The 24,448-nt window shown below is 43.5% G+C and overlaps 1 long non-coding RNA gene across 1 annotated transcript; it reads right to left on the bottom strand.

The window, feature by feature from the left end:
• Positions 1 to 23,285, bottom strand: LOC139076695 (uncharacterized). The gene is made up of 3 exons (XR_011528582.1): positions 23,051 to 23,285; positions 20,890 to 20,942; positions 1 to 532 (listed from the first exon to the last, which is right to left on the bottom strand). It is a non-coding gene; the product is annotated as an uncharacterized lncRNA (long non-coding RNA).
• Between the last annotated feature and the right edge of the window lie 1,163 nt (positions 23,286 to 24,448).

The raw sequence follows: 24,448 nt of genomic DNA, 5'->3' as shown, positions 1-24,448 counted from the left end.
TTCATTCAAAAATGTTAAAATTTAATCATTAATATTGAATGATTACATATATTGAGATATGCATGAAATAAACTCTGTGATTTTGTGGCCCTTATTGTATAGATGTGGCTAAAGTACAAATGTGAATGAAAGTATTTCAAATGCTGATGTGGCAAATGTGATGCAGGTGCTCGCGAACGCCCGGAGCGTAGGAAACACAGGTGGGCGCAGAGCTCGGCCCTGACATCACCATTTCATTCCGTCTTCTGTCTTATGATGGAAGTGCTGCTGCCCCCATTCCTCGGCCACGTGGCTGTCTGCCCTTGCTGGCTCCATAGTGACGTGAGCAGACAGGTTTGGAGAAGAAAGTCCCTCAGCAGGGTCTCCCATCCCTCCCCCCAAACCCCAGTGTGTGTTCTTCCCACGACACCATGACCATTTCCTTCCTCGTAGGCATCTGCCCAGGGCACTTTCATGGATGCTGGCGGGTGTTTCCTTATGTGATCTTCACCTCAACCCTGCTGTTATAATGACATTACAGATGTGGGAGTTTCTGAAAAAGGAAAGAAGGGAAGGAGGGAGAAAGATGAGTCACATAGGCAGAGAGTGGCACACCTAGACCTCCGAGGCGGATGGAGTGACTCTGAAGTCATTCTCCATTAATCAGTTTTGGGTCTTTGGAGCTTTATTCACGCTGCTGGGTCTCCCTTCTGGGAAAGAGGAGAGGATATTGAAGTTAAGAGAAGCGACACTTTTACGTTGTCCTTTCTGGAAAAACAAATAAACAAAATCCTTCGAAATAAAGTCAAGGTCTGGGGGAATTACTGAAAGTGGGAGATAGATTTTAAACTGGACATCTCCCCATTTTGGTAGAACCCAAGCAGAAGGGAGCAGGGTATAGTGAAAGGCAATGGGTCAGTGCAGAGAGCTGAGGACCAGAGGAGCGCAGCGCTGGGTCCCCTCCTGGGTCTGAGGACAGCTCCCTGCAGAACCAGGGCAATTACATGCATCCTGGGCCTGGTTATTCACATCCTTAGAATGGGTTTACTAATCTTACCAAAAAGAGATAAGAAATGCGATTTTTTCATTAAAAACGTCTATATTCCCAGTTTTCTTCATAGCTCTCATCGCAACCCGACATCTTCTGTAGTTGGTCTTCTATAGCTCTTTCCAGAACGCGAGCAGCCTGAGAGCAGGAACTTTGCTCACCTGCAGCCTCGGCACCGGGATCAACGGCGTTCATGAGAGATACCCTGCAAACCTTTGCTGGATGTGGGAATGAAGCCTGAATGAAGGAATGCTCGCACTGTAAGCTTTGTTAGGAAGGGATTACATCTCTTGGTCACTTCTGTATCCCGGCACCCAGCACAGAGCCTCTACATAATAAGCGCTTAACAAATGTCCATTAAACAAATGAGTGCAAGAATGGGAAAGCATTTTGTAAACAGTAAGGGGCCACAGACGCTAAAATCTAGGATATATGACTATAAGAGCAAGAGCTCACCCAACAGCAACCCCAAAAGGAAAACTGAAATTAGAGCCACACACTCAATCCACTTTGCTCCAACTTCTGACTTTAGTCAACCAACCGGTTATCTGGAAAATGACCAGCATGTAATTAATCTCTTGGCAATAGTCACTTCTAAGGACGAATTCAGCCGATTGCTTCCGCGTTAACGTGCCTGTGGAGACACAGACAGACGCCAAGCTGAAGGTGGAATAACAAAAGTATGCCCAGTGCCCAAGGTCTGGCAGAGAGTGGACCAAGCAAGGGCCCATTAGACCTTGAGAATGATCTCTGTGCTAATAATCTAAGCTACCATTAGTGACTCAAGGCAGAGAATTTTTTTAAATACTAGGATGCGTATGATTTTTATCTTGACGTTATCCCTATAATCATTGGTCCTGATTAAAGACTTCTGCCCTAAAAGATGGATGGGCTCAAACACTTAAATATATGGTAATCTTTCACCTCTTAAATGCTGTTTCTCCCAAGACATTCTTCCATGCACTTCAATTTAAAGACCAGCAATTGCCTTTCTTTAATTTTTTTGTCTTTCTTCGACTATTTGAAAAACACTAGAGTCAGATTGGAAGGGGATGGTAAAAAATAATAATAATTCTAACAAACTCCATTCTTCCTGACTAAGGAAGTTAACTAAGAAGTTAAGAGGCCTGTTACAGTTTTTTGCAATCAAGAGTCAAATATTTGAAAAAATGCCAAAACATGTTAGTGCTTGTTTCTCCATAAATACGCAAGGCAAGATAGTCATCAAAAAGAAAATGTTGGGGTATCATTCATTTTACTCCTGTCACATCCGGCTAAGGCCAAATGGGCTGGGATTCCCAGGGCACTCCTGCGACATCTGATTCCCCACGTTCCCCTTCCCGTCCTGACTCAGTTGTCACCTCACTCAGCTGACAGTCCTCACTGGTCTGAGATACGATCAAATCCCTCTGGGACGGTTGTCACCTCAGGCTCCTGTTTAAGATTGCAGCACCGGGGCTGTGCATATCCAGAGAGCAAGGTGAGTTCTTTGTGATGGGTGGGGGTTGGGATTTTTCTTCTAGTAGCAGACCTTGAACTTCAGCCACAGTCACCCTATCAGCACCATCTTAAAGAGCTGCAGTCAACAGTGAACATCTCTGTGTAAATCTAGTTGCTCCTCTTTCAAGTTTGCCCAAAGCAAAACACCTCTTACTTCAAGAAGCTTGACGTTCAAGGCCCCCCACAGTCCAACTTCAGGCTAGATTTTCAGGCTCATGGCTGGCATTTCTCCAAGTGGATTCCACCTGCTAAACACGCGCAGTCACTCACCCTTTCCAAATGCCTTGTACGGTCTCCTCCCTCAGTGTCCTCGCTCCTGCTGTCCCTGCTCCCTACAATGGCCTTCCTCCCTCTCTCTATCTGTCAGGACCCTCCTTGTTCACGGAAGCCCTGTTCAAAGGAGATGGTCTGTCCCCAGTGCTCCCTGGCATGCCCAGTCATGAGAAATCGGGCCATCTTCCCTCTGTCCATCGCCTGCTGCTGCACTGAGCTCATGGGGCCCCTGCAAGAAGCACCTGGCCTCGTGTCCGTCTGTTCGCCCAGGCTGTGAGCTGCAAGAGGCCAAGGACAGTGTTTTCGTTTCTGATATTCCAGCACCAGGCACAGGGCCTGGCACATGGCAGGGTTAGCGTTTGCTGATTGAATCTGCGTTCTGCTCTTACTCCTAATTCTGCCTGTTAGAGTCTCAGCGGGGAGGCCTCTACTTTCTCTTTCACCCAAAAAGCCTCATGACCTTCCTTTCCAAACTCAACTCTCCTAGTTCCTCCCACCCCTCTTGCCACATCATTTCCAGTTGTGTAGGGGAGCCAGACAGGCCTGGATTCAAATCCTCACTTCCTAGGCACTCATTAGTCACAGAGCTTTAATAAGAACTTAGCTGGTCTGTGCTGGAGCTTCCTTAGCTGTGAAATGACTCCAGAACCTCAGAGGGACTCCTAGACGACAGCGGGGATGAGGAGAGGTAAGACGCCGAATGGAGGGCCGCGGAGGCTCCTAGCACACATGAGCCTCCGTCCCTTCCCTATTATGCTCACACCTGGGGGACTCCTGGAGGCCAATGGCCTCCCGAAGGGGCTGGCACTCCCCACATGGCCCGGGAATTGGTAGGACAGTTGCACTTTCTTCTCCAGCAGCGGCTGCATTTCACCCTTAGCAAGTTCCTACTGGCTCAACCAGAACTTGAGTGTTTAATCAAATGATGCCCATAAAGGGTTGACAGAGAGCTCGCCAGTGCTCAGCTGCTATTAGATGTTAGCGCTAGAGGATGGCTTCTGAGTCAAGGCACTGACAGTTTGAATGAAATGCTCATGTGAGGGGGCAATACATATCTTGTAGATACCCCACACTCAGCATGCCAGAGTGGCGACAGCCGCACACTCAAGAGAGTGGTAGATATGGGTTCAAATCCAGACACTGTAAGTGATGAGCTGTATGGCCTCAACAATGTTACTTAGCCTCTCTGAACCTTGATATAAGAAGAGCCCCTGCCTCATTTGACTATTATAAGGATTGACACAAAGCAATTAGTATAGTACTTGACAGATAGTAGGCACTCCACAGATGGGGGATACCAAATAAGGTTGTGACGAGATCTGTATGAGATGAAGTCTGCAAGAGGAGTGCTTAGAAGATGTGACAAGTCCAGTCATTGCCTCTTCCTGTGTTTGACATTCCAGTGATGGCATCACCCTCACAGAGTGCCCAGGCCAGATACCTGGACCATTCCCGACTTGTTTCTCTCCCCCTCTGCCCATCTCCCCTGTCCCCTCTGGCAACGTCTTCAAGTCCTATTGATTCTACCTCCCTAAGATCTGTCTAGCCTACCTTCTGCCCTCAAGCCCACTGCCCCACTGCCACCACCTTTGTTCAAAGCCAGACAACTTTCCACTGGGAGATTATGCAGGGCCAATGAACACCTTATCCTCTCTGAGTCAACACAAGCTCCCCTGTCTCCTTGCAGCCTCCTGGAGCCTGTCAAATGCTCCCACATCTCCTTGTCCTTCCCCTTCAGAGGCATTATCGTAACTTGTACTCCTCTATTTATTTCTGGTGCCATATTTGTCTTCCCCACAAGACTGGAAGATTTAAGAGTCAGAGACTCTGTTTTGCTCATCGTTGTTCACCCCCAGTGCCTACACAGTGCCTGTCTTATGGTAGGTACGAAATAAAGATTGTTGCGTGGGCGAATGAGTGAAATAATGAATGAGCACTGGACAAGCCGTCAGTGCCCTCCCCACCTTGTGGACCAGAGTGATATTTTTATGTATTTATTTTTTTAAAGATTGGCACCTGAGCTAACATCTGTTGCCAGTCCTCTTTTTTTCTTCTCCTTCTTCTTCTCCCCAAAACCCCCCAGTACATAGTTGTGTATTCTAGTTGCAAGTGTCTCTGGTTGTGCTATGGGGCACGCTGCCTCAGCATGGCATGATGAGCGGTGCCATGTCCGCATCCAAGATCCAAACCAGTGAAACCCTGGGCTGCTGAAGTGGAGCATGCAAACTTAACCACTGGGGCCCCTGGCCAGCCCCCAGAGTGATCTTTTTAAAAACAAATCTGATCATGTCGCTCTCCTGTTAAAACCCTTCTGCGAATTCCCACAGTGATCAGGATGAATTCCAAATTGCTTAATCCATCTCGGGATGCATGCTGCCTTCCCAGGACCATCCTTTGCCCCTGGCCCTCTCTTGAGTTTATACACCACACCAAACCACTTAGCCCCCACATCACCTTTGCACATGGAGCTCCCTCCCCCAGTCACTCTGCATTCTACCCTCCAGGCCAGCCCCACTTTAGCTGACTAACTCCTACTCATCCTTCAAGATCCTCCTGGGCACCCCTCCTCCAGGGAGCCTTCCCTGCCCACGCTGACCAGGTTAGGAGACCATCCTTCAGGCCTACACAGTACCCTGTGGCTGCATCTATCAGAGTGCTTTGTCTGCTCTCTGTCCATCTCCCCCATCAGCCCGTGAACTTATTGAGGACAGGCACACACCATGCGCCATTCATATCAGTGTCTTTCATGTCCCCCACTGTGCTTGTCTCAGGAGAGGCTTTCAGTACTTTGTAGGGGTGAGGGAGGGAGGGAATGAAGGAATGAAACCACCATTCCCCAGCAACACTTTAGCCAGGGAGTTTGTATCAGAGCATCTCTTACTGAGTAGCAACACACAGATGGGACAGACCACAGAGCAGCAATGACACAGGCAGAGAGACAGGACCATCAGGGCAGCAATTAGAGAGCGCCCCGGACTGGGCGAGATGGTGAGGTGGGGTTTCCTGGGCAGCCAGGCATTAAACATCCTGTGCGGGGGCTGGGGCTACAGAGGAAGATGAGAGCCCGGACCTCAGATGTCAGGAGCTTGCCTTCTCATGGGAGAGAGAGGTTCAAACAGTGCACAAATGGACCAAACAGACGAATCTAAGATAATTACAAATTAAGATAAATTTGGAGGAAGCAAACAAGAGAATCTGAATAATATGGTCATGGAAGGCCTCTCTGAATAGTGATATTCAAGTCAGCAAGATGAGAAGGAGCCCCATGAAAAGCGGGTGGAGGAGCATTAGGGTCTGGCTTGTTTGAGGATCCAAAAAGATGCACCAGTGTTGTTAGAGCACAGTGTGATACTATCAGAGCTATGAGTGTGAGTGTGTGTAAGTGTGTGTGTGTATATATATACACACACTCCTGTGTTTAAATCCCAACCTATAAAATTTCTCATTTCTCGTTGCATCTGTTTTCTTACCTGTAAATGGCAAATGTGAAGGCTCCATAAAATAGTGTTCCCATGGGAACCCCAACAGGGGCCCATAATCAGGGTGAGGCTATGTGCTACCTGGTTTGGCGATGGGGAGTTGAGGCAGGACTCAGAGAGAGCTGAGGCCTATGCAAAGGATCGACCCTGGCAGCTCTCCTGATTTGCTCCGGCCGCCTTCCATGTGCCTTTCTTCCACAGGCAAATCGCTTTTATATCTGATACATGGATTCATGCAGGCATGGATGTACAAATACAGCACACACATGTCCAAATGAACACACAGGGCAAACAGGGCACATGGGATCCAATACGATGAATATCTACATGTGGATATGCCTGTAATTCAAATAGATGGTTTTAAGCATTTATTTATTCATTGACTTGCTTTTTAGAAGCCTATTCAATAACGCTGCCCATAGGGGTGGAGACTTCGGTCCTACAGCCTTCTTTAAGGCAAATTCACAGGTGGAGGAGGCCCAGTAGGCTTTACTTTAGGAAGAGGGCCCCTGGTTTTGGGAAACAACAGTCCTGGTTGTTTAGATCAGGAGGTTCAGGTTAGGTTGCCTTCTCCTTGATCCTTGGGAACTAAATGCCAGCCATTGTCTTAGCACCAGATAGCATGTCCTCATCGACAACTGCTCTAATGGCATAAAGGAGCAGAGTGCCTGCTTTGATTATCACGCTCATACAAAGAGGCCAAGAGCTACGCTTTGCTAAATAATTGGAAAAATGTGGGATGCTCCCCCCACTACTGCACAAAATGCTTGCATCTGTTCGCTTATGTGTAACATTCCAAAAGTCCCAGGTATTCTTAATTATAGGATCCAGAGAATTCAGATGGGAAACACCCTGCTCGACTGTTTTCTCAACTTTCATCTACACAGTCAAGAATGTGTTTTTCCTTATCCAAACCACCAACAGGATAATCTCATTCTGCATTTTGCTGATTGGTCTGCAAACATAATCTTCAGTGGCAGGAATCTTGAAGGGCTGCCTTGAGATTTGAGCATTCAATCAGTCTTAGGAATTTCTCTTGGCAAAAGTCCTCAAGCTCAGTCAGAACTCATGGGGCTGCGGTTGGCTCCATGTCCCTGAGGTTGAGTATACCCAGCAGTGCGGTTACATCTCATCGGCGCTGAAGTTGGCCATGGGGTCTGTTTGAGGAAATTATGCTGATGTGATTTTGATGAAAGGTTAAAGGAAATGGTGCTATTTTGCCTGAAGACCAGAAGACTGAGGAGCAATTAGATTTCTGTTTCCAAGTTCAACAGTATCTGTAACCTCAAGCACAGCACAGAACTCACCACAGAATCCTGGAATTGTCTTTCCACCACTGGACTGGGAACTTGCAGAAAGCACAGCAACGTTCTTTCACCTCTGCACCCCTGAAGCACCGATACAGAGTGGATGGTCAGAGGATGTGTGCCAACTTTCGAATTCATGAATGAAGACAAGAAATTATACTCTATTTTCATTAAAAACTCAACAAGAGAGGGCTTGCCAGGTGGCATAGTGGTTAAGTTAGCATGCTCCGATTCTGCCGACTGGGGTTCATGGGTTTGGATCCTGGGCATGGACCTTCACCCTGCTCATCAAGCCGGGCTGTGGGGGCATCCCACATATGAAATAGAGGGAGATTGGCACAAATGTTAGCTCAGGGCCAATCTTCCTCACAAAAAAAGGAAAAATAACAAGAGGGCATGTTCTCGAGCTCAAAAGTGATTTTTGGTGCATATTTGAAAGAAATCCTTGATCAGCCAAGTGACAGCCAAGTGAAGATAGAAAATGTGAGTGGGTTTACAGAATAAGTTGAAGAAACTCTATTTTTAAAAATATGTTACAACTTTTAGTCATTAATGTCAAATGCTTAAATTTATTTACCTTCATGTAGTTAGGGGACAGCATATATCAAGTTCTATTGAAGTTTCATTCTCCGATTAACATAATTTTAAAGGAACGCCATGATTCTATGAATCTATACTTGTAGAATATTTTAGTCTTTAGTTCTACCTGAAGCGCCACTGAAGACTGAGCATAGAACAAGCTCTTGGTACATCAGCACGTGCTATGGACACTATTTAGCCTACAGGCAGCAGGCATTCAGCATATGAGCCTCTGCTCTCCCATGGAACGCCAATGGCAGACATTGCTAATCAATCATGATTCTCCCAACGAGCTCAAGCGGAGCCTCAAAAGCCTTCTCAACCACTTCCAAGTAATCGGTGCTGCTACACAGGTAGAAGGCCATCTGCCACTTCAGATCTAATCATTCTCTACTCCAAGCTTTTTGAATATGGATTTGTTTAGCCCCCAGAGATGTGCACTTCATGTCAGGAGATAAGTGTATTTACAGGAGAAAAAAGGGCTCATCATAATTAACTTTACTACAATGTTGAGAGGAAAGGGAGAAGTTTCTGAGTCTCTGTGCTCTTGAAATCAGTGACTGAACCAACATTCCTTGAGCATCTCTTAGGGCGGGCACTGGATCAGACAAGGGGGACAGCAGTGTCCCAGACAAGCGGGGTTCCTGTCCTCAAGGAACTTTCATTCCAGAGTTCAAGGTAGGTAATAAGCATGTAAACAATACACATTCCAATTTCAGACTTTTAGAAGTAATAGGAATAAAATAAAGGAGGGATATGTGACAGAAGGTGGTGGCGGAGGGTGTGTTGTTGCTTTAGCTAGAGCATGAAAAAGGCCCACTGAGGAAATGACCAAAAAAAAGGCAGCCATGCAAGATTGGAGGAACTTCCCAAGCAGAAAAGAGAGCACAGACAAAGTTCCTGAAAACACACCCGGAATGTCTCAAGAGACAACAGACGGCCAGGGAAGCAGATGTTGAGCGACTCTTAGGTGGGAGGTGAGGTCAGAGAGACCGGTAAGGGCGAAGCCAACGAGGCCTGTGGATCTACATGTGAATTTTATTCTGTTTGCCATTGTAGTGTTTTCAGCACAGGAATGGTGTGGTATAATTTGCACTTCAGAAAAATCACTCTGGCTGCTGTGTGGATGTTAGACTTTGGGGCTGTCAGGGGATGAAGCTGAAAGAAAAGGAAGGAGGCTGTTGCTGAGGTCAAAGCAAGAAAAGATGGTGGCCATCACAGACTGAGTTGTGACCCGTCAAAATTCATATGTTGAAATTCTAACCCCCAGTACCTCAGAAGATGACTGTGCTTGGAGATAGGGTCTTTAAAGATGCAACTAAGGTCAAATGAGGTCATTAGAGTGGACCAAAATCCACTATGACTGGTGTTCTTATAAGAATAGGAGATTAAGACATAGATATGTACAGAGAAGACCATGTGAAGACACAGCAAGAGGATGACCATCTGCAAGCCAGGGAGAGAGGCCTCAGAAGAAACCAACCCTGCTGATGCCTTGATCTCAGACTTCTAGCCTCCAGAACTGTGAGATAATGCATTTCTGTTGTTTAAGCCCCCCAGTCTGTGGTGCTTTGTTATGGAAGCCTTATAAACTAATCTAGTGGTTTAGGTTAGGATTATGGACCTAAAGACAGTAAGAAGTGAAGTGATCAGGTCCAGGATATATTTTGGAAGAGCACTGACAATTCTTATTACTGACCCAGATATGGAGTATGAGGGAAAGAGTGTAATGAAGGCTATTCCCAGATTTAAGGCCTGAACATTGAGTGGGTGTTGGCGCCATTGCCGAGATGGGGGAGAAATCTAGAGTTCTGTTCAGGCTAGGTTTGGTTGAGATACTCCTCAGTTCAGGTCACCTCAAAGAAATGTCATGTGACCCACACCTATACACTCCCCCAAAATACAAGGTCCCTTTTCTCTGCCACTAGAGATTCTACAGAAGAAATGTTGGTAAAGTATTGTTGTAACTAAGACATAACAGAGAGATCCCAGTTTCATGGGCAGCCCATTTTATTACTGTTAGGATAATTGCTAGGAAGTTATTCCTTGGGTTTAGTAAAAATTGGCCTCTTTGTAAATTCCATGCATCAGACTTCATCCGGCCACTGGACAAAACAGAACAAATCTATTCTCTCACTTAATGGCTTCTAGTAATTACACACTTGGTAATTAGGACCAACCCTCCTACTGAAAATAAGTAGAGGAGTTGAACAGTGGTTTTAAGAGCTGCTGACGTAATGAAGAAGTTCCAGGCCAAAATCCAGGATAAAATGGGAATCTAGAGAGGTAATTTCGGTAGGGATTGGTTTTTCCCTGAGAGCAGATGTTGATGCTGGATGAGGTGTAGTGGGGCTAAGCAGTACTCCCCTGGTTTTTAGCCTCATGTGGCTAAACAGACAAGAGTTGGATTCCAGAGCCAGCCAAAGGGGAGTGACAGGGAGCTAATAAACCCCCGATATTTTAGGTTGTAATCCTAAGGAACTATACCCTAGAAATAAAGGTGAATCAGAAATAAACCAGCCCTGACATGGGCAGCTTCAAGTCATCTGAATGGCCCTTAAAATCTCAAGCTATAAAGCTAGATTAAGGTGATCCGTAATTGCTAGTTTCCCTGGCTTCTGGCAGAACTAACAAAAACTCTTTCTGGAGAGAGATAACATCATCTTTAGTCTTACCATTTTTTCCACAAATAATTTTTTGGTACAACGTTGAGAACACGATAAAAAAAAAAAAAAAAAAAACTAGGTATACAAAGCTGTAAGACAAAATGATCTATAATAATTAGAAACAGCAGAAGATAGAATCAGTCTATAGGGTGTCCAGTTACTGCACTTATTTGATAAAGAGTTTTAAATAACAATGCTTTCTGTGTCCAAGAAGATAAGAGACAGGATTGAAAATTTCATCAGAGAACTGAACATACAAAAAATAACATAAAATCAAGTGGAAGTTCTATACTGCAAAACCACAAATAAAAGCCCAAATGGATAGGTTTCATGGCAAAATAGTCAGTTAATTGAAGTCCCAGAAGGAGGAAAAGGGGCAGAAACAATATTTAAAGACACAAATGACTGAGAATTTTTCAGAACTGATGAAAAACGTCAACTGACAGTTCTAAGAAGCCCCAAAATTCAGACTGACATCCTCTTCTCTATGTGTCTCTTCTTCATGACCAATAATCCCATTACTTTCCATATGTGGCTCTGTATCCACATTCCTCATCTCCAAGCACTGGCACGTCTGCATTCCTTCTCAAGCGTGGTGTGTACAGTAAAATCCACTGCTTCAGATGCAATTTGACTGCCATGAAGAGCAAGATGACCAAGTCATCCCTAAGAGGAACTATAAGCAGCTATTAAGACAATGTAAGGTTGCAGCTATTTCGTTTTCACAGCCTCATCTCTTTCTTCCATGCTTCCCTTCCACTTTAACATTTTGTGTCTTTTATACAAGAACAGCACAAAATGTTCTACCCAATGCATTGCTGAAATCAGAATCCTCTAACTTGGCTGAAGATGTGCTATCCACGTAACCCTGGATAAAAAAGAAATGAGAGTAGTGTGGTGTAACATGTTCCTGTTGAACCTATACTGACAACTGGAAGTCGCCACACGATTTTCCAAATGCCAGCCAATCACCTATTTAATAATATGTTCTGGCATTAACCAAGGGTTAACACAACTCTATTACTATGAAGTTTCTTAAAATAATTCTTGCCCCATTTAACAAAAATAAGTATATAACTTGACCCTTTCAAATATCCTTGAAACTTTTGAACCATTACCAACAGTGAGATAAATCACATGATCAGGTCCTTTTCACATACTGGGATGCTATTCATCTGGGCTCAGACACCCAGAATCACCTACAAGGGCTAGACGCGCTCTTACTGACTCATCACAGAGTGGGTCATCCTTACATCTCCTTTGGAACAGAGGGAATACAGCTTCCTCTGCCTGTAGCGTCTCCTCTCCCTACCCTATCCCCCTCCACGTCCGGGCTGTCAGTTATGACAGTCATTGCTGCAGACGCAGCGCACACGCCCCATCGTCTGCCTGAGCAGCTTCTTTAACTCCTCAGTCTGGGTTAAAGGCTTCTCTCTGGAACCATACAGCACCGGTGTCTTCCCTACATCTGAGAACTTGCAAATCATACTATAATCATCCTTTGCTTGTTTGTATTCTCAGCTGAACTGCATGCAATTTGAGGGCAGGGACCCACTCTTGTGCTTGTATCGTTTGCACTAGTATAACATAATGCTTGGCATACTTGACAGTTAAGAAATTGGTTTCTGAATTAATGTTGAAACTGCTGGAAGCTGAGTGGCAGCTGAAATTGACTAAGGAGGAGAAACAATAGTGGGTTCAGAGAGATGGTTTGTAACTTCAGAAAGAGGACAGAAATACCAGAGGTTCATTTTCATGGACTGCAGGCTCTGGAACACCTGCGTCAATGCAGAATCAACCTGATTTAAAAGGCCCAGGAGATAACCGTGGATGTGCCTGATGAGTTAGTCACAAGGATGATAACTTCATTATTATTTCAGATATTAAGTATTTATTTAATGTGATACTATTTTACTAATTGTACAGTTATTTTATGTTTATATACAATAACATAATAACTGATTTGATTTATTAATACATAAAAACAATTTTAACAATTATTTTCAGCAATGAACATTGAAAATATCCAGCACAAGGGGGCTGCTTAAATTAATCAAAGTGCATCAATATAATAGAATAGTATGTATAGGCAGATATTAAAAAAGATTGAGTAATTGTGTATTCATTGATATGTAAGTACTTTCATAATTAATTACTAAAAATTAAAAAGTGATATGTTACAAGTTTCAAAACAGTACATAAATGGGATGTGAAGTTGTATATAAAAATGAAAGAACTCACAGCTTTGTGAGGGGATAACAGGTAACTGAAATTTTTTTCTTAACACGCACCTGTATTTTCTGAAGTTTCTTCAATGAAAACGTGATATTTTGCAGAAAGAAAAAATAAGTGAAGTTTTAAAAAGTTTGAGGCTGGTGTCCACCCTTGCTTCCTGCCTACTTTACTGGGTTATTGTGAGACTCAAGAGAGAATTACGTATGAAAGCGCTAGGCAAACTAAAAAATGTTTTTGAAGCACTGTTATTAACATTATACATGTGACCAAAAATATTTTTGGTGATTTGGTCCCAGCAGAAAACAAACCCTAGAACATAAAGGTGGTTGTGTCCAAGGTGACAGGTGTTCCTGGACTCCCCACGTAGTGCTAACACTGAAGCTGAGCCACGAACTGGAGCAATTCCTTACCTGCCACCCTGTGCCAGTGGCTCTGTAGTAGCCACAGCCTGTGTTCCCAGCCAATATGCAGACAGAGCCCTTTGTGATTCTGTCCACTGCCCTCTTTGTCAACGCTGACTTCATCTTCAAAGGCCCACGGCTTAGTTCAGAGCCAGCTTTAGAGAACAGCGCCTCCCTTCTGTGGGTAGGCTGATCCCCCGCTCATTCACGGCAGGGGAAATTGACGCATCTCTTCTCCCCAGCTGGCCTGGGTCCTTGCTAATTCCCTAATCATACTGAACTACTTGGAGTTGACTGTGTTATCCCTGGTCACCCATAGATTCCCTCACTTCATTACTCCTTGGCCAAACTGTCTTTGGAGGGCTCCTATGACAGATTTATATTCTGAGCAACAGACAGGAATGCGTTTCTCTGCTTTTCCTTTGCTTGTACCACATAAACATGTCCCAGGACACTCCCTGGCAGGAACTGCGGGTCAGACCTTGTTCACAGAGGGGCTCCCAGAGAGGAATCTTCTGAAAGAGGAGGTCGCAGGGAGGAGAATGGGCTTACCCACCTAGGGCCTGATTCCGGAGAGGCGTGTTTAAGCTTCAACATGCCTCCTGATAACCAAACTATCCAATTGTTTTGTAGAAACATCTATTAGTTAATTGAGTCTATTGGAGATGTCTAAAAGACTAACTCAGCTAAATTTATCACATAGAGCATGCCCATCACTGGTTAGCAGTTTAATAGAAATATATCCATGTTGAAAGTCTTCTAGTACATTCTTTTACAATTATTAAGTCTACCAAGATCATATGCAGCCACTATTTTGTTATTGTTTTTCCATTGCAACTCTTTCTCTTTAATCGTATTACTGATATTGATGCTGTTGCTGCTATTGTTTTCTTGCACTGAAGCTTGGAATAAGATAAAATTCTCACCCTGAGAAGTTATAGTCTAGTAGAAAATATGGGTATACAAATAAATATGTTATTCCATGACAGGTGCACCATAGAACTACAAATAAAGCATTATAGAACCACAGATAAAGCAGTAACTAAACTAGGTGACACTTGAAAGACTTTTGCTAGGGTAGGAAACAGTCACAATGGATCTTAAAATGTAAGTGGCGTTAGCCCAGAAAAGAAAGAGAGTAGAAGGAGCAATATCACAAGGAAAGGTGTGGAGGCTGAAAGGGGCAGGACTTCTTTGAGAAATGTGGAGAAATTCTGCTCATTAAGGACAACAGACAGTCAGTAGTAGTTTTTTCAAAGTAGAGTAATGTGGCCAGATTCCTTTTGCAGATCAATAGCTCTGGCATTTGTGTGAAGGGTGTACTGTAGAGAAATTATAGACTGTCAATGGAAGAACAATTAGGAAGTGGTTGCAGGTGAGTGACAATAAGAACTTAAACTAAAGCCATACAATGGGAATGGAGAGGAGGGTCAGATTCAAGCCAAATTTAAGAGGTACACTGGATAGGACTTGGGGCTAATTACAAGCATGGGGAGGGAGGTGGAAGAGTCTATGATGGCTTAGACAAGGGGGCAAATAGAAAAGGACAGGCACATTTATTGGCTGCCCAGTCGCCTACTCACTGTAGCTGAACTCAGGAATGCAGGAGAAGAGGATGGCTTGAGGTCAAGGTAATGTGTAAAATCATAGTCATGGTAACTCAGAAGTGCCTAATACAGGCAGTCCTTCCTTTGCATGGTAGTACAGGGCCATAAAGATAACTAGGGAAGCTGAAATCATGCAAAACAATCTCAGTAATCAATTACGATTGTTGTGTGACCTTTAAAAATTTTTGTCAAAACATTAAAATCTCTTATTGAAAGCTATAAATGTGTAGCAAAATGAAAAGGAGTAAAACAAATATTCATTTAATATACTATAACTTAAAATGCTTGAAGCTTTGAGAATTAAAGTGTTTTACTTGATTGGTAAAAATAAAATAACTTGTCAAGAGTGATTGCCTTCTTCTAGTTATATAACTTGATACAAAGGTAGTATCTCTTCTTGGTGAATTTTCACACTCCTTGCTTCCAACAGTTTATTCATTGTGCTTTCAATATTGTCACATATCTCTGAGAATTCCGTTAGTGTGAAGCTTTTTACTTATGTCACTTCCTCTGAGACATCTTCATCCTTTTCATGACAACCATTTTACTCATTTATGTCAAGAAGTTTGTCTTGAGTAAGTTCCGCTGTCTGCACTTCTAGAGTTTCTTGTAAAGCTGCAAGGTCAACGTTCTTATAGTCAGCTATTTCTTCTATAATTCCATTTACATTTCATTCAAATTTTACTTCCAGCATTGTCATATTTGGGGGTTTTTCTTGCTGCACTTTCATCTTTGTTGGCCAATTTCCTCTTTTGATTATCTATTTTCGTAAAATGTTATGTAGGTTTATCACTGGGTGATAAGGAGGCAACACAACTACATGCTTTGCTGTCTGTGCATAAACCAAATAACGAATGCACAGACTTTAAAAGACGTGATGTGCATTTCTAATCATGATGCATATCCATTATTTACATAATGATTTTTGGACTGAAGAACCAACAGTGAAGTGTGTACTTTACACAATCATTCATGTGTCATAGGAACTAAAATTTGAACCATGTTATTGAGGACCAGTGTTATTTAACTAAACAGTGGAAACTAAAACCTGTGTTGAAGCCATGCAAAAAGAGGACTGCCTAGTCATCTAGGTGACACAGGAGTGTCTTTGAGAGCAAATAAAAAGTTTTTGGAAGTATGGTTTCATCACAGGGAGCTCAAAGGAATGAGTCTGGAAATAGTTTGATTGCTTTGTCCATTGAGGACCTTAGTGACAAAATCATGAGGGAAAGATCTGATCGTAACAGGTTTCAGAGAAAACCATTGAGAAATTTGATGATATGAATATCAGCTATTCTTAAGAAATTTGGCAATAGAGTGAAAGAGAGTTAAGATACCAGAATTAGAGGAAGGCATTAACATTTTGAGGTAAGAACTTCCATTTACTATGAAAGCACCTAAATGTGCAAGTATGATTCCAAGAGATTTAGTCAACACCTTCTAAAATTCAGATACATCTTATCTACAATAGTTCCCATTTATGTAAATTCCTATGAGTTTCATAACTTTAATCCACAGAAAGAAAATATGACCTGTCTGACATTTTTCCTCACCATCACCACGGGTCTCCTTTCTAAGAACTCATGGTCTCTTATTTTGCCTACTCTAAGGTCAGCATTGGCTGACAGAGATCATTGTTATAATTAAGTTGATGCTTGAACATGACAATAGTGCTCTGTCTGTCTTGAGATCTTTCTAGGTGAGACCTTAAGGCAACTTTCTGGCATCTGGCAACCTGGAAAGCAAGAAATCAATGGAAATAAACAAGATGGTTTCAATGAGAACAAAATAGACACCATCAAACCAAAAGTAATAATAGACGAAAAACATATTTCCCTGGGACTGCTGTTCAATTCTCAGTCTCATTATCTCAAATTAGTGAGGATTTTATTAAGACGAACACTCAAGGGCTTTAGAATTTAAATATCAACACTACCACTTAGTGACTATATAATTCTGGACAAGTTATTGAATATCACTCATCCATAAAGTTGTATACTAAAATCTACCTCATGGGGTTGAGGTGAGGATTAGGTGAAATTATGTAAGAAAAGCCTTGATTATCTTTTTGTGTTAGCTTGGAAGACAACCAAAAAATGTCACTTCCTTTCCAATCAATAAGAATGACAAGCTAGAGATTCGAGCGCAGTTCTCAGTGTAAGAATTGGGATGATAAATCTGCCTAAGAATATAACCAGAACATGAACAGTTATAATGCCACTGAAGTTGAAATACCTTGCACAATATCGGGTTGTTTCAACAAAATTCCATCACAATAGATTCCACAACAAAACTGATAAAATCATCTTCAGTTCAGTTCTTCCTTGCCTTTAGATGAGTGTTCAATCAAGTTCATTTCTGCTCATGGGGAGTCAAAGAGTTTCCTCATCCAGCTGCTCTCTACTGACAACAGAACAGAGCCACCCACTGGCATAGTCATTCCTCAAATCAGCTCAGAGATCCTCCAGACCTATGACCTTATTCCGCCCTCACCATAACCAGATGGTACATTTGTTCACTCATCATCTGTCTCCTCACTGCCCATGTCCTCAAAGATAAGTTCATGCAAACAGGGATGTTGTGGTGCTCCCAGCTGTACCCCAGGGTCCACCACAGTGTACATGGGCAAAATAAATGAAGGAATGAGCAACTCTATAAAGTACACAGAACTTTGCAAAGGAACTGAATAGACATTTCTCCAAAGAACACATTCAGATGGCCAATAGGTACATGAAAAGGTGCTCACCATCACTAATCATCAGGGAAATGCAAAATTAAAACCACAATGAGATATCACCTCACATCTGTTAGGATGGCTCTTATCAAAAAACCCAAAAGATAACAAATGTTGGCAAGAAAAGAGAACCCTAGTACACTGTTGGTGGGAATGTCAATTGGTGCAGCCACTATGGAAAACAGTATGGAGGATCCTCAAAAAACTAAAAGTGGAATTATCATATGATCCAGCAATCCCACTTCTAGGTATATATTCAAAGGAACTGAAATTAGGATCTCAAAAAGATATGTGCACTCCCATGTTTATTGCAGTATCATTCATAATAGCCAAGACATGGAAGCAACCTAAACGTCCATCAGCAGACAAATGGATGAAGAAAAAGTGGTATGTACGCACAAAGGAATATTATTTAGCTTTAAAACAGGTGGAAATCCTGCCAATTGTGACAACATGAATGAACTTGGAAGACATTATGCTAAGTGAAATAAGCCAGATACAGAAGGACAAATACTACATGACACCACTTATATGAGGAATCTAAAATAGTAAACTCATAGAAGCAGAGAGAAGAATGGTGGCCAGCAGAGGTTGGGGGGAGGAAGAAACAGGGAGATATTAGTTAAAGGGTATAAAATTTCAGTTATGCGAGATGAATAATTCCAAGTGATCTACCGCACAGGGCCAATAGTTAATAATAGTTATACTGTATTGTATGCTTAAAAATTTGCTAAGATATGTTGAGTGTTCTTACTGCAAAATAATAATAAAGAAGGTGGAAGGAAATTTTTGGATATGATGGATACTTTTATGTCAGAGATTGTGATGATGGTTTCAAGAATGTGTTCTTATCTCCAAACTCATCAAGTTGAATACATTAACTATGTACAGTTTTTTGCCTATCACGCCAAAAATAAAAGAGCACAGAACTTGTATAATGTCCTCCCCATGGGAGAAGTCAGGAAAATAAAGCAAGAGGGTCAATGAATTGCCTCAAGCCTAGACCCAAACCACCTGACTCCCACCCTAGCCTCTTCCAGAGCCCTAGACTCTTCTACTGGCCAGGACTCGAGCAGTGTGCATGTGCCAGCATTTCCTTGCAAGGCCACCAGGTGGAATGGACACGTGCTGCTCTGTGGATGCTGCCTTTAGGCTGAAGACAATACCATGGCTACTTTAGAGAGCTTGTGCTGCCCCTGGTGATTACGCCCACCAAGAATGTGATGGAAGTTATGGGGCTGGGAGCGTTTCCTTCACTGAGAAGAAGGGCAAAGGCTCAGGATCAGGCATGGAGAGACTGAATTTCCAAAGGCATAACGGGGGACCTTCTACCCCACCCTCCCACCATGAAGTATTGCAATTGGCCCTGTCAGCTTGGTATTTGAACAAAATGGGTCAGGCTGGATAAATCACAGCAATTTGAAATGTTGCTTTGTTCTCCTATCGCGTTTGAATTTCTTCCATGTTACAATAGATCTTCTCTCCTTGCCCAAGCTAAATTGAATCCCTCTTTTTCTATTGTTGGAGGAGCTCAGGGTAGGGTTTCTGGTGCACTAATATTTGGACCTTTCCCAAAAGTCTTCTCTCTCCACCCCTCTCAGCAGTCTCCCCCTTTCTCTTGCCAATCACAAGAAAAGACTTTTGAGTTGTTACCAGTTTGCAAAACATCTGCTTTTACTATTTGGCATAGTGTGGGGTTGGGGTAACAGGGGATTTGATAGGCCTCACAGGACTTATTATATTTGATACATTGTGTGTCAGACTTGGGACCCCTCCCCTTGCTCGTTCCCATGCTCTGTGTTCAACCCTGTGGCGGGTTTGTTCTCAGCTTTCTTTCTCCAAGGTCCAGAGTTCTAGGGTTAACTGTCCTTTTTCTGCCAGTGCCTCCTGGTCCCTCCTTCTTGCACTCTCTGCCTCTTAATAAATATGAGAAGCTGCCGGCCTCTCTGTTCTTGGTTATCTGCTGGGGCTTCAGGGGAAGAAGTCGTCCATAAAAGACTCCTGATTTACAGACCATCTCCTCACGCTCAGTAGGGGCCAACATTCCTCAGTGCTTTGTCCACATGTGTGCTTGGCTGGCCAAACATCCATCCAGACAGCAGGGATGGTGGCCCTGGTATCCAGCAAAATCGGTGGCCCTGTGGCCTGGAATGCCCCCTCCTTCTCCTCTGCCCATTTGTGTCTTTCCCGAATTACCCTACCCAACTCAATGCTCCCTTCTTTCAGGAGGCCTTTGCTGACCCTCACCCCTGCCCACCACTCCCTCCCACCACAATGAGTCACTCTGCACATCGCTCATTTGTCTCCTGCCTGGCTGCCTCCCATATCACTGGCTGATCTTTTCCATGATACAGAGAGAGGGCCAGCCAGGGCTTTGGAATTAGTTTTACCTGGTGATGAATCTCCATTGTACCTTGTATTCATCTGCTAAGGCTGCCATAACAAAATACCACAGGCTGGGTAGCTTAAACAACAGAAACTTATTTCCTTACAGTTCTGGAGGCTGGAACTCCAGGATCAAGTTGTCTGTGGGGTTGGTTTCTCCTGAGGCCTCTCTTCTTGGCTTGTAGGTGGCTGTCTTCTCCCTATGTCTTCACATGGTCTTCCTCTTTTTGTGTCTGTGTGTAAGTTTCCTCTTCTTATAAGGACAGGAGTCATATTGCATTAGAGTCCATCCTAATGACTTCATTCAACCTGAATTACCTCTTTAAGACCCAATCTCCAAATACAGTCACAGTTCTGAGGTACTGGGGGTTACATCTTCGTTATATAAATTTTGGCCTATAATGCAATATATACAACTCAGCCTATAATATACCTTTAGTTAGACAGGGTTTGTAACCTGAAATTAATGTTACTTCATCTATAACAAGAGTTAATGATCCTTCCTAGGATTAAAAGGATTAAATAAAATCCTGTGTGTCAAGAACCTGGCAAATAAATCTCAAAAGACCAGTTGCTTTCCCACTGTCCCCACCCCACATTGACCTCCCTCCCCTTGAGGGCAGGGGCTGCGCTTCCTCCTGTCACTCAATCAACAGATATTTGTTTCCTGCATTTTAAAGCAGATAGATTGAGTACCTTATTGACATCCAGGTGCCTCTCTCTGTTCTGGTTAACTGTAATCTCTCCAACTGAAACAGAATAAACAAGGCATCACAATGTAAGGAAGGTGAGAAGCATAGTGCCCATGGGTGTGAGCTCTGGAGTGGGCCTTTGAGCGAGTTACTAAAGCTCCCTCTGCCTGCACCTCCCTCTGCAAAGGAAGACTAAGTAGGGCACACTAGCGGGACTGTTGCATGGATTAAGTGAGGAAGTCCTGTACAGCGGCCAGCACTCAGTGAGTCTTCTGTGAAAATAGTTGCTTCCATTTTTACTGTCAGGACATGTTTAGTGTTGTCCACAAGTATCTTAGCTGGCCAGCATGCCCTATTCAATGTGCAAATGTGTTTTAAAAGTTAATCAATCCAAATAAGGAACTTGGTTAATGTTTTGTCCTGTACACAGTGTGTGCATGGACCCAGCCTGCCTTGGGTGAAATTGGCAACTGTCCACCTGTTGTCACGTAAAGCCCCAGTATGTTGCTTCTTCCACAGTCAAATGTAGACAAATAGCCCTACCTTCAACCACTCCATCGAGTTGGAGTCTTCAAAGCCTTTGTGAAATTTCAGTAGCTGGCCTAGGACAGGAGGTAATCTGTCTGCCGTTAGCTTAGCCCTGGCTAAGAGTAGAGCCTGAGTGACAGCTCAGAATAGGTAGGTTTTACCGTGCAGAAAGTTGACGTGCCCCTGCAGGTTAAGAAGCCGCCAAGACCACGCTCACTTTTGACACCAATTGTAAGTTCTGGGGTCTCCAAGACTACCCTTGGTTTCAGTAATTTGTGAGCGTGAGAAACACTCACAGAACTCACTGAAAGCTGTTGTACTCACAGTTACAGCTTATTACAGTGAAAGAATGCAGATTAAAATCAGCCAGGGGATGAGTACGTGAGGCAGAGCCCAGGAGAGTTCCAATGTGGGGTTTCCAGTTGTCCTCTCCCAGTGGAGCCATGGACAGCCATAATGTCTCCTGATGATGATGTGTGACAATACATACTGAATATTACCAATCAGGGAAGCTCACCTGAACCTTGATAGCCAGAGTTTTTATTGGAGCTTGATCATATGGATATAGTTGACTATGTGACCAACCACATGCTGACTTTAGTCTCCAGCCCCTCCAGAAGGCAAGCTGATACCACCTAACCCAAAGCCCCATCATAAATTACATTATGTTAGAGGACCCAGCGTGGCCCAAAACCCCCAGGTAAACAAAGACAGGACAAGCAGGACATTCCAAGGGCTTAGAGACCACCTCCCAGGAGCTGAGGGCAAGGGACGGGTCTCCTTTGGGTAAGGTTAATTCTTCAATACACAGGCCTCCTCCAGACTTTGACCAAGGCGCTCTCACAGCAAAATGATCATATTTGTCTGAGTATCTACATTTAGTATAGCATTTATAGCACAGATACAGCAATAGTATCAGTATGAATATACCTAACACTTGGAGGAGTCAGCGTGAGGTAGCGATAGATCTAAAGAAACAACGAATCCATTCCAAAAGCCTTTGCAAATATTTTCATATTTCTATACTGATTTGATTACCTGTTGCTCTACTACAGTTTGTAACTTACAGTAAACTTGTGCAAAATTATTCTATTTAGCAAGGAAATTAGCTGGTGCTTAGATGGATCCAGTTCTTGCTCAGGCCAGACACTTTCTATCAGTGTTACATCCTGAGGAAGATTTCACTCAGTCTGCTGGTGCATTTGATCATCAATATCAGTATTATCATGGCGTGTCCACATAACATAGTTGAATCTTAACAACACCAGTGTTTACACACTGTATGTACACACAGTGTACACACTGTATAGCACAGTACAGTAATGCATATAACCTGAAAAATAAAAGTCAAATGATACTGGCACATTATTAGAGTCTCAGTCACTAAAAATCGATCGACTTCATCATCATATCATCTGACCAAAATGTCTTCCAGAGTAATGCCACCCAGTTTGCAGACTTCCATTCAACCTCATCAGATTCCAAAAGCAGGAGTGATCTTAGTAACATATGGCTTAACCCCTTGGGGCATCTGAAGTGAGTCAAAAGAAAATATCATTTCCTGCTCTGAGCTGCTATTAGGCACCATTGTAATACAGATTCCTCTGGTTGCATAGCTCATTTGCTCATTCACTTACCCTCAGCTACTATTTCTCTTTCTCTCCATTTATCATTTATTTTCCACCTTTGGAAGGGATGTTAGGTTTGGCTACTGTGCTGGTCCAGACTGCTGGCAGAAATACCAACCTAGCAAGTACCTCCAGCTCAGTCCACTCCCATAAATAGCATGGGGTTACATACACACAACTAGTGGGCTGTCCTGACCACTAGGCAACAGAGCTGCACTCACTGTAAATGCCAATTTTTCCAGATGGGGTGAAGTCACAATCCACCCCATCAGGCCACTAGGGATTCTGACATAAAGGTTTAAAGTTATAGTTACATGTGGCCGGCCCAGTGGCACAGCAGTTAAGTTCACACGCTCTGCTTCTCGGTGGCCCAGGGTTCACCAGTTCAGATCCTGGGTGCAGACAGGGCACCGCTTGGCAATCCATGCTGTGGTAGGCATCCCACGTATAAAGTAGAGGAAGATGGGCACAGATGTTAGCTCAGGGCCAGTCTTCCTTAGCAAAAAAGAGGAGGATTGGCGGTAGTTAGCTCATGGCTAATCTTCCTCAAAAAAAAAAAAAAAACATTAAATAAATAAATAAATAAAGTTATAGCTACAGTTTCTTGCTTAGGGAATATCCCTGCTTCTGGCACCCATAGTCACAGGCCTGGTCCTAGCACCACTGAATCAGCGAGGAAAAAAAAGTTAAGACAATGTAAAGAAAAAAGAAAGTTGTAATAATGTGAAGAATTTTATAGGGGCCGGCCCCGTGGCCAAGTGATTAAGTTCGTGCGCTCTGCTTCAGCGGCCCGGGGTTTCATGGGTTCGGATCCTGGGTGCACACATGGCACCACTCGTCAGGCCGTGTTGAGGCAGTGTCCCACATAGCACAACCAGAAGGACCTATAACTGGAATATACGACTGTGTACCGGGGGCTTTGGAGAGAAGAAGAAGAAAAAAAAAGATTGGCAACAGATGTTAGCTCAGGTGTCAACCTTTGATAAAAAAAAAGAATTTTATAGTTGTATGAGCATTCTCCCCCACCCCCTCTTCCTGGATGGGGCCCCAAGACATGGTCCCCGATAATGAGAGGCCCAATAGAGAGTGAGTCAGAATGACCAATCCCTTCTCTTTCTCTCACTTTGCTGAGTACATAGCTGGTAAAAGGAAATACATACTATTTGCCACGTGTGTGTATTTCTTACTGATCAGATGCTCGTCTTACCTGTTGAATCTTTATACAGTTATCCCACGGAAGCTGGCAAGGCCCACCTTCCATGGGAAAGAGTAGCATCCACAGGGGAGATCGTTCACCAGGACAAGAGAGAAAATGGGGCGTGAGTTGGGAAGAGGATGGCTCAGCCTCCCTTGTTCTGGATATCAAGGGGTCTAGAGAGAGTTCCTGGGAGGTGAGGCTTAAGGATA

This window comes from Equus przewalskii, chromosome 17 (genome assembly GCF_037783145.1).
Source record: "Equus przewalskii isolate Varuska chromosome 17, EquPr2, whole genome shotgun sequence".
Classification (NCBI taxonomy): domain Eukaryota; kingdom Metazoa; phylum Chordata; class Mammalia; order Perissodactyla; family Equidae; genus Equus; species Equus przewalskii.
The sequence above is the reverse complement of the archived record's forward strand: the minus strand, read 5'-3'. Positions and strand labels throughout refer to the sequence as shown.